The following is a 16,969-nucleotide window of genomic DNA, read 5'->3' on the forward strand; positions in this document are numbered from 1 at the left end:
TGTTAGAGTAATTTGAAAGTCTTATGAAATCAGAAGGATAGCATTGACTGTAATTACAAACCACCACAAAGATTTAAAAAATCTATTTATTTGTTCTCATGACTTGGAGATGTACATATTTTAAAAGATCCCTCCGATAATAATAATTTTACAAAGTTGACTTAGTATTCCACAGTCCATAAATGTGAATCTGAATATACTTCTCTTAATACAGATTCCATAAACTTAGTCCTTAAATTATAGACTACATTTCTGAATGTACTCTTACTCCAAAATTACATCTTTTTATCTACATGGTTTAGTGAATTCATATCACTTCCTAAAGTGTCTTTGGCTTTATCTAGATGTCTCACGCTGTCGTCTTCTTTTTGTGAAATTGATAACATTTTTGCTAAGTGAGTTTCCTGGACTTGGCTGCAATGCAATAGAATAGATAATCGAGGTGTCGTAAAGACATTCCACCAGAGGGATTTGGGATACATCCTACGGCATCATCCATCATAACAGAACAAGCGTTAAGCCGCTCGTGGACGGTAAACTGCTTGCATACAATAGATCATTCTTGCTAAAACTTTTTAGCACAAATGGAAAACAAACATTTTTGGCATATGAAAGCCTGACACGTTATCTGCCCGCGTATAAACACACACGTAGTCAATCTGCAGCCTGTAAATGCTAAATGAGGGCGGCTCTGTAGCTGTTGCAGTGGTGTGTGTCACCTCTCACAGGGAAGCTGCCTGTCATAGTACGCGGTCCCTGATGAATGTATCAGCTGAGCAACACAGCAAAGCTCAAACATTTAAGTTGTTTGAGCACACAAGGAATCCCATTCAGCTCCCTGAAGGTGAACATAGGCGCGAGTCCTGCGCTGGGCGAAGAATGCCTCCTTGTCCTGCTGTTTATGCGTTGGCTACCTTGGCATTTTCACACGTATGCTCGCTCTGTCACCTGACTGCAATTTCAAGCGTTTTTCAAAATGTTTTTTATTCAAACTATTGCAGTCAACATTAGTCAAAGCGACTCTTAGTCTGATCCGCAGCTTACCCTGGCTTGATGTTCCCTCTCCTTGGGAATCCATCGTGTCTACTTTTGACTCTCTGCAGCGAGGGGAGAGCAGGCAGACGGAGTCCAAGTGCAACCACCCTGCTGCTGCCGGCAGGCTCCTGCCGAAAGAGCCTGGGCCTGAAAATACCTTCTTTAACACCAACAAACGTAGGCAAGTATATGGCTGTCAAAATACGCATACATCAGCACATACGGAGGGACGGGATTCTGTGTGCTCTCTACCCAGCAAACTAAGTCCTCCTCCTCAACAGATCTGGGGTGGCACTGGAGGATGCTGATCTCACTGGCTTTGCCTGAAGAAAAAGTATCCCAGATGAATAGTTGGGAAATCCAAGTGCCTTTAAAAAAGGCCTGAGTTGTTTTTGAGGGAGGCGAGAGCAGGTAGCACCTGCATGCGTGGCACAGAGAGTAAAAAAATCAATCTTAGACAAAAATACCATAGGGCTAGCAGCAGCTGCAAGTGTGTGGTGGGTAAAGGACAAGAACCTGTCAGCGTGTAAACAGAAAGATCCTTAAAAAGAGAAATAAATGGAAGCACAGGCAAAATTCCCTGCAAAATTGCGGGGCATCGGTATGACAGTGTTTGGCAGTCACCTAACCTTGTGTGCAGAGATTCTTTTTTTTCCTTTCCCTGTTCAAATGCTATTTAGAATACAGGGTTTCTGCCAAGGAACTCATTAAATATGTTTATAATGAGCACAGCACGGGTTTTGGGTTCTGTAAACAAACTTGTACGTCATTTCAGAGAGTTAGGATTCGCTCGTTAAGGAAACCCAGTGTTTTCTCACTGAAACGTCGCTTGACTTTTTAAAGAGGGCATACAAACTTTGATGTATAAACTTTAAAAAGCTGAATTTAAGTGTAGGGACAGATAACTCCTCCGAAATCAAGTGTCAGAAGATATGGGGGGGGGGGGGGGGGAGGGCAGGGGTGCGTTGAAGTAATTTTGTAGCTGCATTAAATAATCTTTGCAGACAAACGTTGTTACAGGGCGCAGGTCTGACATTTCGTTGCTGCAGTGGGCCCGCGGCCCGGCTCAGGGGCCACTCGCGGAGGATTAGTTAGAGCCCTGTGACCCCACGCAGAGTTTTTGTCAGCCGTGGGTCCCAGCAGGGCTGCTGGCGGTGCGCAAGCTGCCCCGAAGCCACGCGTGGCCCAGCAAAGGAGCTGGGACCTGCCGCTGCTGGTGGCCGCCACCGAAAGGCGTGGGCAGGGCAGGTGGGTAACCCACGCGGTTCTCGCACGTCCTCACGGAGCAGACCCGCTGCCGAGGCCCGGCCGGCTGCGGGCGCCACGCGGGCAGCCGCCACACCTGCCCGCTTACCGCGAGCCCGACACGCCGCCCAGAGCCGCGCTCCCCGCTTGCGGCCACGGGTGAACGGGCGGGGGGGGGCAGCGTCGCTCAGGACGACACGCGGCGCTTCCACGCGCCGGTTGGTCTGGAACCGGCCGAAACGAGCCGCTTTCCCCCCCCCCCCCCCCACACACACACGCGCGGGGACCCAGCGCGCGTGGGGAAGGCAGCGGCGGGACGGGCACACCCACGCGCACACCGCCCGCCTGCCCCCCCCCCCCCAACATCCGGGGTAGCGGCGGGGCGGGGCGGGTGGGCTCCGCCCAGAGGGCGCGGGCGCGCGGGAGACGTGTCCGCGCGCCGGGGGCGGGAACCGCCCCCTTTCCCTCCTGCCCGCCCCCCCCCCCGCCCGCCGCCGCCGCCGCCCCCGCGCTCGCGCCGGTGATGGAGACGCGGCGCTGAGGAGAGCTCGGGCGGCAGCGGCGCGCGCGGGAGAGCGCTGGGCGGGCGGGGGCGCCGGCAGCGGGGCGCGGAAGGACGGACGGACGGACGGACAAGCAGGCAGGCAGGCAGGCAGGCAGACAGACGGGGCATGCGGAGCGGGCGCCGCCGGGGGGCTGCAGCTGCGGGCTCCGAGGCGCTGAGGGAGGCGGCGGCGGCGGCGACTCCTCCGCGGGGCTCCGTGTGACCGCGGCGCTGCGCCCGGAGCGCGGCTCCCGGCAGCCGCAGGAAGAGGGGGGCTGGGGCGGCGGCGGCGGCGCCGCGCTCCTTCCCCGGCCGCGGAGCGAGGCGGCGAGCGGAGGCGCCGGTTCCCCGCGGTTGTAACGGCAGCGGCCGCCGCCGGCAGCCCGGCTGCGCAACGGCAACGGCGGCCGCGCCTCAACTTGGTGCGAGGCAGCGGCCGCCGCGACGAGCGGGCGGTGAGCGGCTCGTCCCCGTCCCCGCCGCCGCCCGGAGGATTTACCCTGCGGGACCCTCCTCCCCGGGCGCCCGGTGACAGGCGCAGCAGCGGCGGAGCGGGCGGCACCCGTTACCTGCCGCCAGCGGCCGTCCCGCCGGGAACAGCGAGGGCCGAGGTGAGTGCGGGCTCCGGGCGCCGCGGGTTCCGCTTCCCCCCCCCCCCCCCGCCCCGCGCTGGGGCTCGGGGAAAGGGAAGCGCCGGAGCCGAGGCAGCGCCGGGCTTCTCCCCGCTCCGGCCGCCGGCGGGGGGGCCGCCTCCTCGGCCGCTCGCCGCTTCCTCCCCGCCGGGCGGCCGGAGGCGCGGGGGGCGGTCCCGCCGCCGTGCCCGCTCGGGGGGTAGCGGGGTGGGACACACACACACACACACACACACACACACTCGCAGCCTGCGCGCTGCCTTCCAGCGGCTCCCCAGGTCGCTCCGTGCCGGGGAAAGGGGCGGGCGAGGGGGGTGCTGGGCACGTCCTGTTGCTGCTTCCAGGGGTCGAGGAGCTGCTCTGTGTCAGCAGCCTCCGGGAGCGCGCGTGTTCGTGTGCGTGTGTGTGTGTGTACAGGGGGCAGCGTCCCCGGCTCTACCTCTGCACCGCTGTCACATCGCGTTCCATCGGTTAATGTTTATTATATAACATGTGACTAATATTTTAGACTTTCGCTTATCTGCTGGAATCCGGATCAGCCTTATTTTACTTCCTTTTAATTCATAAAGCTGAAGGAGGTCGGGGGAAACTAAGGCTCTCATTGCAAGTAGTTGCCTAAAGCAACGCAGTTTTCGTGTGACTTTACCCGTGTTAACAGAGGGTTGCTGCCTCCTTCCCCTCCAAGATAGCAGACGCGTGTGTGTCGTCCGTGCCACCCTCGCCCCCGTTTGTCATTAAGTATGGACAAGTTTCTGTAGGTCTTGCTTGTTTTTAGCAGTCTCTAGAACCTGCCACTTTGTAAGCTTGCAGGGTAAGATACTGAAATAGAAACTGGGTTTTTTTGTGCAGCAGCTGCTGAGCGAAATAACTTTTATGGCGATGAACAGGAGTGAACCAGCCTCTTCTGTTTATATAAATGATGTTGGCACTACATGAACTGTAAATGAACATAGCCAACAGCTGTGCAAACCAAAACTATGTAACTAACCATGTATTTTTATACACTGCTACTCTCAACTTCGCTCCTTTGCAAAGGCAGTGAAGATCATGCTACTCTGAAGACTTGGAACACCACAGAACTCGTTTTTCTTGTAAATACAAAGGATTGCTTATATTGGAGAAAGCAATTCACTTTCTAGTGCCAGCTTCATCGTTTTGTGCGACTTGGGATTTTGTCCATGTCCTCCTGTGCTGTTGGCCTTCCTTAAGTGGTATTGCTAGCGCTTTGAATTTGAATTTGCTGCATTTCATCAGGCTTACCTTATCTGTAAAACATGAATGCACATCAGAGATAAATATTCATCAAATGATTGTTGATAGGGAGGTTGTGGCAGCACAGTCATCTTCAGAAAAATGATACAAATGATACCTGGCAAGGACACCGCATACAAGCCACCCTTGACATCAAGGTGATAATGATAACATCTTGGACTATTATTGGATGCTGCCCGGCTTTTCAGAATTGTAAGCTGAGTGAATGAGGATACCTTATTCCTCAAATACCTTGTTCTTGTAGGAACAGAGCAATTCAGAGACACTAATGAAAGTCACAGGAATGTTTTAAAAATACCATGTGACAGCCCTTGCGTAGCCCAGTGGTGAGGTGGTACTGTTTCACTTTTACAGAAGGATTTATTCCTCCCCCCATATCATCTCAAATTGGATTTGTTCGAATGAGTTCAGGAATAAGCTATGCAGAGAAAGAATGGAGGTAATTTCAAATAAATTTCAATGCCAAATTGCTGCTTTAGCAGAACAGTACCCTGCTGCCCTGTCTTTGTTGCATACCTGTTGATAACCTTGTTAACTATTTTTCTTTCTTCTGTCACAGAAAGAGTGTGATGTTTGTCTTTGGGATGAGAACAGAAAGTAGCTCCAGGGACACTCATCTAAAAATAGGGTACTTCCAAGTACTTGAATCATTTGAAGGCAATTTACCTTATCTTTAGTTCAAGAGACAAGAGATTCTTGACGGATTTTACATTTTTAGTGATTTTTTTTTTTTTTTTTTAGTGTAAATTATATGTCTTGGATTATCCACCTGGCACAAAAGTTTCATACACAGGACCCAAATAGCAGGGACTTTGGCTCTGCCGTCCTCCCCAGTCTGTTTCTTTAAATGTCTTCTATGTGGAAGTGCAGGAACGATCTCTAGATGCAAGTTGACCTGTATTGGGAGACCTCGGTGCTCACAAGGAAAAGAACTGGCCTACAAATTGAAATACAACTTTTTATTTTCGTATAAGATGCATTCAGACACCTCTTAGCTGTTGGAGTGGTGCTTATGCGAATGGTGCTGTTTTATACTTACAAACCAATCACTTGATCAGGAATTTTGGAGTTCTTTTGTTTGTCTTAAATTGTGAACCAGAATCTGGAAGTCTGTGGTGCTGTCCTTTAGGCCAAGTTACAGTGTATGTTTTGCATTCCAGTGTCGCTCTTCAGGATCTCGTTTTTTAAAGTTTGTTTGGAAGGGGCCCCCAACCCCAGGCCGGCCCGGGGCCAACGTGGTGATTTTAGCATTGAAATTGTGGCAGTGGAGTTTATTTGGGGTTCATCTACACGGATAGCATGCAGTGGATATAAGAAGAGTTAAAGGAGGCAAATGTTGAGTACTTCTGTTACAGTATGGGTATTACACCAATATGTAATAGAAGTAGGCTTAGATCCGTAAAGGTGGTGTTCCTCATCCCAGTCCAGTTTTCTGTCCTTCTTTGACTATTGGCAGGCTCTTTATTATAATGATGCACTACTTTGAATATTTAATTATGCATCAAATCAAAAAAGCATACCTCTGAACTGTATACTTCCCGCTTTCACTGAGCAGCATCTTAATTTTTGAGGTGTAAATTATTTCCCTACTGTTTGTTGTTTAGTCTGCTTATAACTGTGTATTTTTTCATGTCTTGCTTTGTGATTCTTTGTATTAACAGTACTAATTTTTAGTTCTCCACCTAATCTAATACTACAGCAGCCTTTTTCAAGTAACGATTAAGAACGAAGCACTCGTTTTACATGAAGATACCGCAGTTCTGCTCGTGCTTGCCACCGCTGCTTTTGAATCCTGATACTTTTAATTTTCAACAACTGTGTACTCATACTGAACAGAGATCGTCCTTGAGTTCCACAGGGATGTTTGCAATCCCTGCTTGTTTATACTAGGTCTACTTAATTTAGAAGGTTGCTGACCATACTAATAATTTTGTCTTTAACTTTCGGTGACACTTCTTCTGCATTTATTAACATTGAATTTTATCCGCCACTGTGTTACCTATACTTCATGGTTGATTAACTCCCAGCTGGTTACACTTTTGGTCTTCTGTACTTGACTAATCTGCATAACAGTTAACTTTTCTATTTTCTGTCCCAGATCATTAATTAGTGCCTTTAAATGTTGCTTGCTTTATGGATCCTTGAAGAGTCGTGCTGTTAACCTTTTGCCGTGGTGAAGTTTGACTATGTCTTCATAGTCCAAGCTTCCTGTTCCTTAGCTAGGAATAAACCAAAATATTTACAGGAAAATATAGCTGAAATCTTCAAAATGTATCTGCAGTGTTGTAACAATGGCTTTTACTCAACTTCTAGCACCACATCTATTCTTGACAGTAGTATTCTAAATTTAACATCCCCAGATAAAATGTTTTAACTGTGTGCTTGTCATAAAAGCATTTTGACACAATCTTCCACTCATTCTGGCAAAGCATTTGTTCCCTTTTATAGTCTTTCTAGTGAGCTTAATCCATTATGTGAAATCGGCCCATCAGAAAAATCAATGGAATTGATATACTTTTAGCTAATGTATTAAAGAGCTGGCTAACTGCTCTATTATTCACCTTCTGATTACTTAAATATGGTTTTACACTATGAAATATGAAGGTTCTTATGGGGCATTTACTTTCGGCTAAATTAGAAACTTGTGACTTTGAGCACTGCATAAATATCTTGTGTATGTACTGTTTGTAGTAACTCTCAACTCATTGAGGCATTCTTACCATCAGGTTCACATAAAGATCTGGTTATAATCCACTAAAGAGAATTAACTTGAATTGCAAAGCCTGGAACCATACAGGCTACTGAGTGGCGGTTTGTAGTTTCTTGTAGGAAATACAACTTTGATTCCTTGTGCCTTTGTTCGAAGGGCCAGGGGAACTGAGCGGTCAACTCAGAAGTTGCAATAGCAGAGAGGTGTGTTTGGCTGATAATGTCAATTGTCACTGAAAGCAAATGTGCTTGGAGACCTGGGTCAGCTAAGAAGAGGTGCCTTGGGCAAGGTGGTTTCCCTAGATTGTATTTTGATATTTCTTGCCACCCTTGCTTCTGTCATCCAGGGCTTTATTTTCAATTGTTAAAAAAAACTGCACCGCGCTTTTTTTTTTTTTTTTTCTTCTCCTCTTCTGCCTTTAAGTAGTAGGTAACTATGGTATGGAATTTGATTCTGAAGTATCTTCCAAACTTGTTTTCCTGACAAGATATTTGGTTTTGGTGTTGGGGTGGTCATCTTAATTTTTGTGGAATTAAAAAGATATCCTTAATAGTCAGAGCTTTGTAATGGTGCCTTTTCACTGGAATCCATGTTTAATGATCACTGCAACTCCCATTGATAGTTTCAGCTCATGTATTTTTCCTTTATTATTGGATCTTTTCCAGCATTTGAGAGAGATATACAGGTAGGGATATTGAGCACTGTTTGTGTTGTAGGCTGCTATTCTGTGTATTCTGCTGATCATTAAGACGTGTGTGTATGTTCTGTGAGAAGTTACTGCTAGTGAAGAACAGTATAAAGCACAGGCAGTTTGCTGCTGTGGGACCAGATGATGTACAACTGCTGTGAAATTTATTCCTAGTTAAGTAGGGAAGTGTTTTCATACTTTTTTTTTTTTTTTTTCTTCTTGTGCCATGCTGGTGTCAACTTTCAGAAACTTTACTCTGTTAGAAAACTTATCCAAAAGATAAGCCAGTTCAGTGTTCTGCTGTCTAGCTGAAAGAGCATTAGCATCCTTTGGAGGCAGAATGTGTGAACTGCTCTTTTGTTCCGCAACACTCATCTTGCTTTTTAAAGCTTTTTCCTGTAAATTTCAAGCTGATGTAATAATGTAAATGTTTTGGAAAGTCTACTTTGTTTTCACTAGTGCTAATATTGGTTAAGCTGTGCAAGTGGTAGAGTCTCTAGGAATTATTTTTTTTTGTAGGATTTCTTACTGTAGATGGACTTAGCATTTTTTGTACAATCAGTATTTCTTTATAATGGGGTGTGGTATTACTTTCATGTTGAGTTTCAATATTTCTTCATATAAGAGAATTCCGGGTGTGTAAGTGATGTCATATGACAAAATTTGTCATTCCAGTTAAGCAGAACAGTTGAATCAGGATGATATTTGACATCCACGTTGCCTGTGAAAACTTGTTACAGGCCAGTGAGAGGGTATTTCATGGTGTTTGACTTTTTTGCAGTGCATCAGAATAGACTCCAGAACTTCAGCTGGTGCTTCCCGTCAGCCACAGGAATTATGATAATATCACAGTGCATAAATACCTTGCATTAAGTAGTTCTGCAGGAGATGGGAATACTAGCCTAATTTTACAGGGACAACATGTTGAAGGCCAACAGAGCCTGAAGAACCTGAATTCAAATCTGTTTACTTTTCTGTAGCCATGGGTTATCATTATCTTATCTTTTCCCATGCCATTTAAGCTTGCACTCTGTGAACTAGCAATGCTTTAGTGCAATTTGTGAATGATAACCAGAATTACACTGAAAATTAAAAGGGAAGTGGTAATGCCAGGATTCTTCCAGGGAGAAGGGAGCAATTTTTTTTATTTTTTTTTTTTTTGAGGGTTCTGTGAGGAACAAACCAGGGGATGGGAATACTGATAATCGGTTGGAAGGAACTGTCAGTGTGTAGAGAGAGATTTGGAAGTGCTCAATACATGTCTGAATAAAGAAGCTGACTGAAAAGCAGAATGAAGAATCACTCAAATGACCATGGACCTCTATAAAGAGAAAGAGGTATCTAGTACTGGTATTAATCAGATGTCTCCACAACAGTGTTTTAAAATGAGTTCAGCCAGAGTGGCCAGGATGAACAAGGACTAGGACCAAGCATAAAGCTGTCTCTCACCCCAAAGGTGGGTGACAAGTGGGTGTAATTTCACGTTGTCAGTTCTTAACTTTGCTAGGTTGTTTTTTTTTTTTTTTTAAAAAAAAAAAACCCACACACAAACAAACAAACAAAAAACCCCCACAAGTACAGTAGGCTTCTGAATCTTCGGATGATCCAAGTGCAAATTAGTTGTAGGTGAAAGAATGAGATTGGTCAGAATTGTGCTTTCACTCTGTGTGAGATTCATGGGTTTGATTACCATTATGAATAATTTAGTATTAAGAACAACCTGGGCTCTTATGTGCATATCCTGTTCATGATGTTTCTGCATTAAATACATTGAAGAGAGACCATCTGTTGATGGGACATTTTTAAAGTATCTTTAAGGACTCATTTAAATTAAAATTAAACTAATGGATTTATTTATTTTTCAGTTCGTTGTGTACTCCGGGTAATCGGGATTGATGCACGTCTCAAACACAGGAGCTGAATCCTAATTCTAGATACAAAACTCAGCTTTGACTGTTGTCTTCAGATAGTACTTCTGTAAGAAATTACTTCAGTTTTTGCTGATCAGAGCACCGCTTTGAATGTCCAATTTGTGAGAGAGTGGCTGTTGTAAAGAAGTCAAGGACGTTTTTCGACAGAACTCTTTGTTTTAAAGACCACATTGTGGTTTTAAACTCTGTTGTCTATAGCATCATGGGAACGAAGTGAATGTCTGCTATCTTTATCTTTGAAAAACGGTTGAAGACAGCATACCAGAGTGCTTTTGTTCCAAAGAGATACTCGGAATAACAGGTGTACTTAGAATAGCCAAAAGAATCCCCACCCCTGCAAGCAGTGTGGGACTGTTTACCCCTTTTCCAATATGCTCTTGCAATTTTTTCTTCAGGCCTCACTGATCAGAAGTTTAAGATGTACAGGTACTTAAATTAGTAATAGCTTAGTAAACCTGGTTTGTTTTCATATTCTGGAGATAGTGTGGGCGTGTATGCATCGTACTACAAATATTAAGCTTCCTAAAATGCAGCAGAAGTACAACAGTTTAAATAGGTTTATTTGAAATATATATTTTACGAAAAATGAAACTCGCTCCTTAAGGCTCTCTGCCTGCAAAGAGAAGTTATAAAAATGGAGTCCTTTTTCAGGCTGCCATTTCTAAATATTTGATTTTGTGGTTTATTTTTCTGAACTGAAAGTCTTGGAAACAGCATGAAAAATACTAAGTCATTCAGTTCAGTAACTTTAGGGAGTAGAAAAGCGTAGTATGACCTTCAGGAGCCTTAATGAAGATTAAAAATGACACACTTCTACCTTCTCACAAACTTCGAAAGGCCTTTAGATACTTACTGTGACTTACTCTTTGCTTCAATACTGTTTGTGTATAAAAAGGTTTACAGATAGGATGGGAAAGTCCAATAAGTTAAACTTGCGTTTGCTTGAGACTTACGTTTAATCTAAGTGTCTGACCTCTTTAAAGAACAGACTAGTAATGTTTTGGAAATGTGCTCTAAGATAGCTGTGGGTAAACGACTCCAAGCTCTGCTCAGTGGTCCCTTTTCTTCAACTTCTGCTGTGGTTTATTAGGGCACTGCAGTGAATATGGAGAATAACGTGACAGGAAGGATGCACAGGCATTCTTTATTCTTTGTAAAAGCTCAAGTTCTCTCCTAAAGCAGAAGAGAATGAGGCAGCTGCTGATATGTTAGATGGCATACTCATCAAAAATGTGGGGGTTTTTTCATCTTCAAATTGGTTTTTACGTATGGCATCACAGGTTTTACAAACATTGGACTGAAGTATTTTCAGTGTGTAGAGCAACATCAGCCTTAAGGACTGCTTCAGCTGTGCGCAGTTCCAGAAGTAAATGGGCAATAATCTCGCCTTTAAAATAACTCTAATGTGCTGAGAGCTACAAAAGTATTGCTAGCATAGCTTTAGAGAAAAATAATGTTCATTATAAGTTTTACATGCTCTAAAACCTGTATTTGATGTTTGGCTGTGAATAGATTCATTGAATTGCTGGGAGCTGCGTTAATATTTTATCAAGTCTAAAATAAGTTGTATGTTTATAGTTGAAATACTACTTTGTTGTACGATATGTTAAAGAATGAGACAAAATTTGGTACCGTGACTGCACAGCAACACTAGCAGACTCCTGAAGAAAATATTAAACAATCCATCAACTTTTGCATAAGTGTAGTTGGAAGAAAGATACTGAAATGCGGTGCAGCAGAATCAGGGTTACTCTGACAAAAGCATCTGAAAAAAATCTTAACTTATATATTCAAAGGGCATATGGTACAGTTGTTAAAAGTTGAAGGCTATTTGTTTGGTATTACAAATTCAAGTACTACTTCATAATATTATTTGCATTATTCTGCTATGGTGTCATGTCATCAAATGAAAAAGGGTGTTTAAAAAACATGAACAATTCTAGGAGTCTAGTGAGTAGCCAGAACTCATTAAAACACTTTAAAGCAACGTTCACCTTGTGTATGCAGACCCAGCACAAAACTTTTTTCTCTACCAAAATATGCTTGTCATGCTATATGTGTAACTTTACAGTGTAGTTCTAAATCAAAGAAACTTGGGATCTGCAGTAGTTAATTTAAAAAAAATGTAAGGTAACCAATGCCCAAAAGAAACCAAGTAATCTTGTATATTGAATTTGTTAAATCTTTAAAAAATAAGACCTATAAAAACCAGAAAACCAAGCCTCTTGTTTCTGGAAGTTATTTATTTTCTTTCTTTCTTTCTTTCCTTCCTCATGTTTCTTTCTTCTAGTTCTCTTTTGGATTTTGCAGAGTTGTCAAATCACATCTTTTTTATCTTTCCATGTCCAGGAAAACTAATCACTCTTCTGCAACCAGTTAATGCTTGAAATCTGCTGTGTGCAAGAAACCAATTGTCTCAATCTCAGCTGTGATCTGATTCACAGAAGTACAATAATGTGTAATTTTCTTGCTTTGGATTATATCAAAGCTTTCTTATGCAGTTTTAGACTATCATGACTATTCCTTTTTCCCCCCAAATTGTGCTTTCCCAAACACAGTAAGAACTTCTTAGAGCTGAAACAATGGTTTCTCTATGTTTCATGAGAGTTATGTATATTTGAAAGACATCTAAGGACTCTTTTTTAACCACGTTTTCCTCTTTGTTGGAAACTTCGTAAAACATCGCTGCTTCTGCCAGGAAAACAATGCCTTTTATTTTTTATAGCATACCTCATGTTATTTGCAGTAGAGTTGAATAGCACTGAGTTGCAGTCACTGCTTTGCACTAATCCACTCGTTTGGATTATTGGCGTTTTTAAATAAGAATCCACAATGGCATGGTTTTTAAAACAAGCAGGCTTTCTTTATTGTCACTTCTATACAGAAGAGCCCAGACACAGATAGCATCCAAGTCAGGCACTGATTTCCAAATCAAATGTTTGACCTTGGGATTATCATGACTAAACTTTCAATTCTAAGGCTATAAAGATATTTGATACCAACTTTCTTATCAAACCATCTTTTGTTACAGAGGGTAATGAAATTATGATTCTTTACTGCTTCCGTCTGCAGGGATGAGCTGTACAATCTATTTCTATGGAGCAAAACCAAGAACAATTTCTTGTTATTCTAAGAGACTGTGTTTGCTTCTCTATCTGTCACTCGTAAAATGCTGGCTAATTGTTAATTTAAAACAGCTCTTATCAGTTACTGTTGTAGCATACCAGTTTAACAGTTTTCATAATTCGTGATTTCTCCACTTATTCCATTTGTTTGGGTGCCTGATGAGTGGTTGGGTATATCATTAATTTTTATTCAGAAGGGTGAGGTAATGATTCCAGAACGGTAGTGGAGAAATGTATCTGAAAGAAGTAAAAATAATAGAAATTGCTAATGATTTGGTTGTGTGTGTGGTTTTTTTTTTTTTGATCTCTAGTTTGACATGTCTTAGAGACCTGACTGCCTGAAAATGAAGCTCAACCTTTTCCAAAGGATCATATTTTTTTTTTTTTTTAGTGTAACCCAAGTATTTCAGAAAAAAAGACGATTACCTCAAAGTCAGCTTACTGAGAATGTTCATTTTAGTGTACTGGTGCTTGGAGAGTATTCAGAAAAGGTGTGAGATCTTGTATTTTACTTTACACATGAGTTCTTGACATAATTTAATTTACTAGAGACATTTCAATGTATTTTGAATAACTTAATGAGTTCCTTTGTGTTTTAACAATGTATTAAACTGTTACATAGTTGGATACGTCAGGGACAATAGACAGAACTACTTTAAGAGAAAAGTGATGACTGGCATCTTTGAAGTAAATTGAAATCTATTTATGGCTGGGCATATTGAAGAGGAAATGAACACACTGGCCCAAGTGACAAAACACTGTGTTTAAAGATTTCCAAATCACAGCCTTGGGGTTTGGAGGAAAGGCGATTAGTTTGACTCTTTGGTGGTGGCTAGAACTGCTACTGCTTTGGCATCGTGAAACTTGTCACGGGCTGAGCAGCCACTTGCCAGACACAAGGAGAAAGTTTAGCCAGCCTTGTGCAAACAATTGTTGAAGAATGATCTTCCTTTTCTAAAAAGTAATTGTTTCAGATGGAGGAAGAGTATTTATAAAACCTTGACTGCTTATGGATGAACATTACTGAAAAACCTCCAACCTTATGAAATTAACTGTATATTGACCAGGGAAATTTTAAGGCTTCTATCTTAAAACTGTGTATATGTCTGAAAATCTTTGTATCTACTTCAAATGAAGTTTTATGGAAGAAATACTATTGTCTGTTCAGTTTTTTTAAAAAAATGCTTAATAGAATTATAAACTTTTTTTTTTTTTTAACATGGCTCTTTGAGGAGAGAGGAAAGTTAAAGACAAAAGTTTAATACACAAAAAGTTTGGAGGACATTTGAAAAAACTCAGACACTTGCTTTGGCTGCATCTACATGGATCAAATGTCCAGTGTTTAAATGATGGGAGGGATGTTTCCCCGGTCATGCCAGCGCTTGGCAGGGGTTCTGTTCTCTGCCCGCAGTTTGTCTGTTTTTTCATCATATGTCAAATATGGTAACATCATGCCCTGTGGTAGTCCTTGTTGTAAAAGCTAATAGTGTTTTTAGATGAATGCTTGCCCCAGCCAGGCAACAAAATTCACTGTGGCAGGAGAGGAAGAGTTGACTTTTGAGGCAGTTTGAGCAGCAGCCCTCCGTTGCTCTTCGCCCACACCTTCTTTCCCCCCCACTCTGTAGGCTGCTTTTAAGTCACACTCGAAGGGCAAAAGTCCCCAAAATATTAAATCGGCACAAGTTTGGAGAAAATTGGTGCTGAGGAAATAGAAAGACAACAGCTCTCCTGTTGCCTGTTCTTTTCTAGCCTGCCAGTTCACCAGCGAGCCGTGTTTTTGACTGACCAGATGGCATACCTAAACCTTGGAACAAACCCCAGCATGTGATACCTCTTGCTGATTTGGTAATTAAGAGACATAGGGAAGATGTAATAGTATCATGTGGGGAGTGGCTGGTTTTTGGATGGAGGAATAAAGGCGAGTTTATAAGGGGCAGCAGTACCAAGGTGCTGAGGTTACTGCTATGCACTCAAATCTGTGGGAGATCAGGCCACAAGTTCTGCTTTCCACAAGGCAGGATAACTTGTTTTAGCAAGGGCTGCTTGCAGATAGACTGTAACTTATTTCTAGGCATTGATGTTCCATCAGGTATTTTTCAGTGTGCTGCTGCTCCTACTGCAGCTGGTCCTTTGAAATTATAAAAAAGTAGCCAGCTGCTGCTACAGGGTAGTTTTTTAGAGCACAGTAGTAGAAGTTGCACCACTTTGCTTGCATTAATGAGTCCTTGGTCATGTTTCTTTTCTCCGACACAAAGTTTCTACAGTTTGCTTATGAATTTTCAATCTTAATTTACTGATTTTTTTTTTCTTTTTTATGGGAGTAGTTTGAAATCAATTCATAGATAATTAGCTTATAAAGTGGCTATTTGGTAAGTGTACCATCTCTTGTTCTCCTCCTGAAAAACCAGGAGGAGAACAGGAGAGCAGACTTCAGACAAGATGAGAAGATTAACGTACTGTTCGCACATGTAAGGTACGTAAGCTGATGTCATTAGGGAGAGTGATAATCTAGTTTGTTTACTTTCTGAATACCATGAGGGAAAGGAATGAAATAAGCTCAATTCACCATCTTCATGTTGACATTTTCTACACTAAAATTAAACTGGATACCTTAGTGCCTTGGGAAAACCAAGGCTTACTGCTTAACTGTGACAGCTACTTGCACAGAAGAGTGGTATGAGAAAATTAATAAAGCAACTGTCTAGTCAGACTTTCTTCAAATTCAGTTGTTGGATATTTAGTTATGACCTAGTTTCTTCGGTAGACAGGTGTTCTATACTGTAATGGCACAGAAACTATTAGGAAAGACTTCTTATACTGCAAATAATGGTGTAACTGTTAATAATAATAATAATCTCTCACTTTCCTGAATGCTACTAAATGATATAATTTTAAGGACCTGACTGTTACTATGAAGTGAAATGTTAATGTAAGTGTGACATTTTTTTAACATAGTTGTCGCCTATACTTTCACTCCAATTTTTACCTGAATCATCTGCTTTTTCTACGTGTAATGTGTAACATTATTGGCATAAAAAAAGGATAATCATCAAGACTTGGTTGCTTCAAGCCTTGAATTGAATACATCCTAAGAAAAAAGCATAGGCTGTCTTAAGGTATATTGTAACTATTCTTTCATTTGTTGCTAATGGTATCTGAATTCTGTGTTAATGTTGATCTGCCTAACAGGGATTGGTCTTTTTTTTTTTTTTTTTCTTTTAGCATATTAACAAAAATTTGCAAATTACATGCAATACAATACATTGTTACACTCAAAATTCCCTTCATTCTGGTAATGTTCGTGGGTCATTGACATTCTTTTCAAAGCATTGTAAGTAAATCACTGGGTCACAATATTGAAATACTGTGCTATTGGCTCCTCCTAAAATAAAACAAAATCTGATAATGAGACATTGCTTCTTTGAAGGCTGTTTCAAAAGCAATAGATTTCCTCAAAGAGCAAATGTTTGAGGAAAACGGGACTGGGTGGTGTAAGTGATGTTACCAAGATTCTTTTAACGATCAAAAGTAGTTGGGGGTGGGTCAGAATAAGAGGCTTTGGTAACAACAGCTTTGAAATAACTCCAGTACAAGATCCAGGTGATGAGACTGTGATAAAGCTGTGATCTTTCACCTTCCCTGGACAATGCACTGAGCAATACGGAGGAAGCAATGATATTCCTCTTTCTAACTTTTTAATTTACTGTAGCTACAAACAGCATTGGCGAGTCTGTTAGCCAATGCTTTGCCTAAAGGTGTGTGGTGGGTGCTCCAAGTATAGGCAGAC

General features: G+C 42.4%; 1 protein-coding gene across 3 annotated transcripts in view; it reads left to right on the forward strand.

Moving 5' to 3' along the window:
• Nucleotides 1–16,969, forward strand: part of GALNT1 (polypeptide N-acetylgalactosaminyltransferase 1) — a 114,294-nt gene that overhangs the window by 21,047 nt on the left and 76,278 nt on the right. Inside the window, exon 1 of one of the 3 annotated variants that reach the window (XM_042797881.1) lies at nucleotides 2,766–3,435. The exons of 1 other annotated variant lie outside the window; for it this stretch is intronic. The gene's annotated coding sequence lies outside the window, so the exon portion shown is untranslated. Of the gene's footprint in view, nucleotides 1–2,765; nucleotides 3,436–13,651; nucleotides 13,674–16,969 lie in introns of those variants that run through there. One more of the 3 variants, XM_033010719.2, reaches the window with a different exon arrangement.

This window comes from Tyto alba, unplaced genomic scaffold, assembly GCF_018691265.1.
Source record: "Tyto alba isolate M040663 unplaced genomic scaffold, T.alba_DEE_v4.0 Super-Scaffold_27, whole genome shotgun sequence".
In the NCBI taxonomy this organism is placed as follows: Eukaryota; Metazoa; Chordata; class Aves; order Strigiformes; family Tytonidae; genus Tyto; species Tyto alba.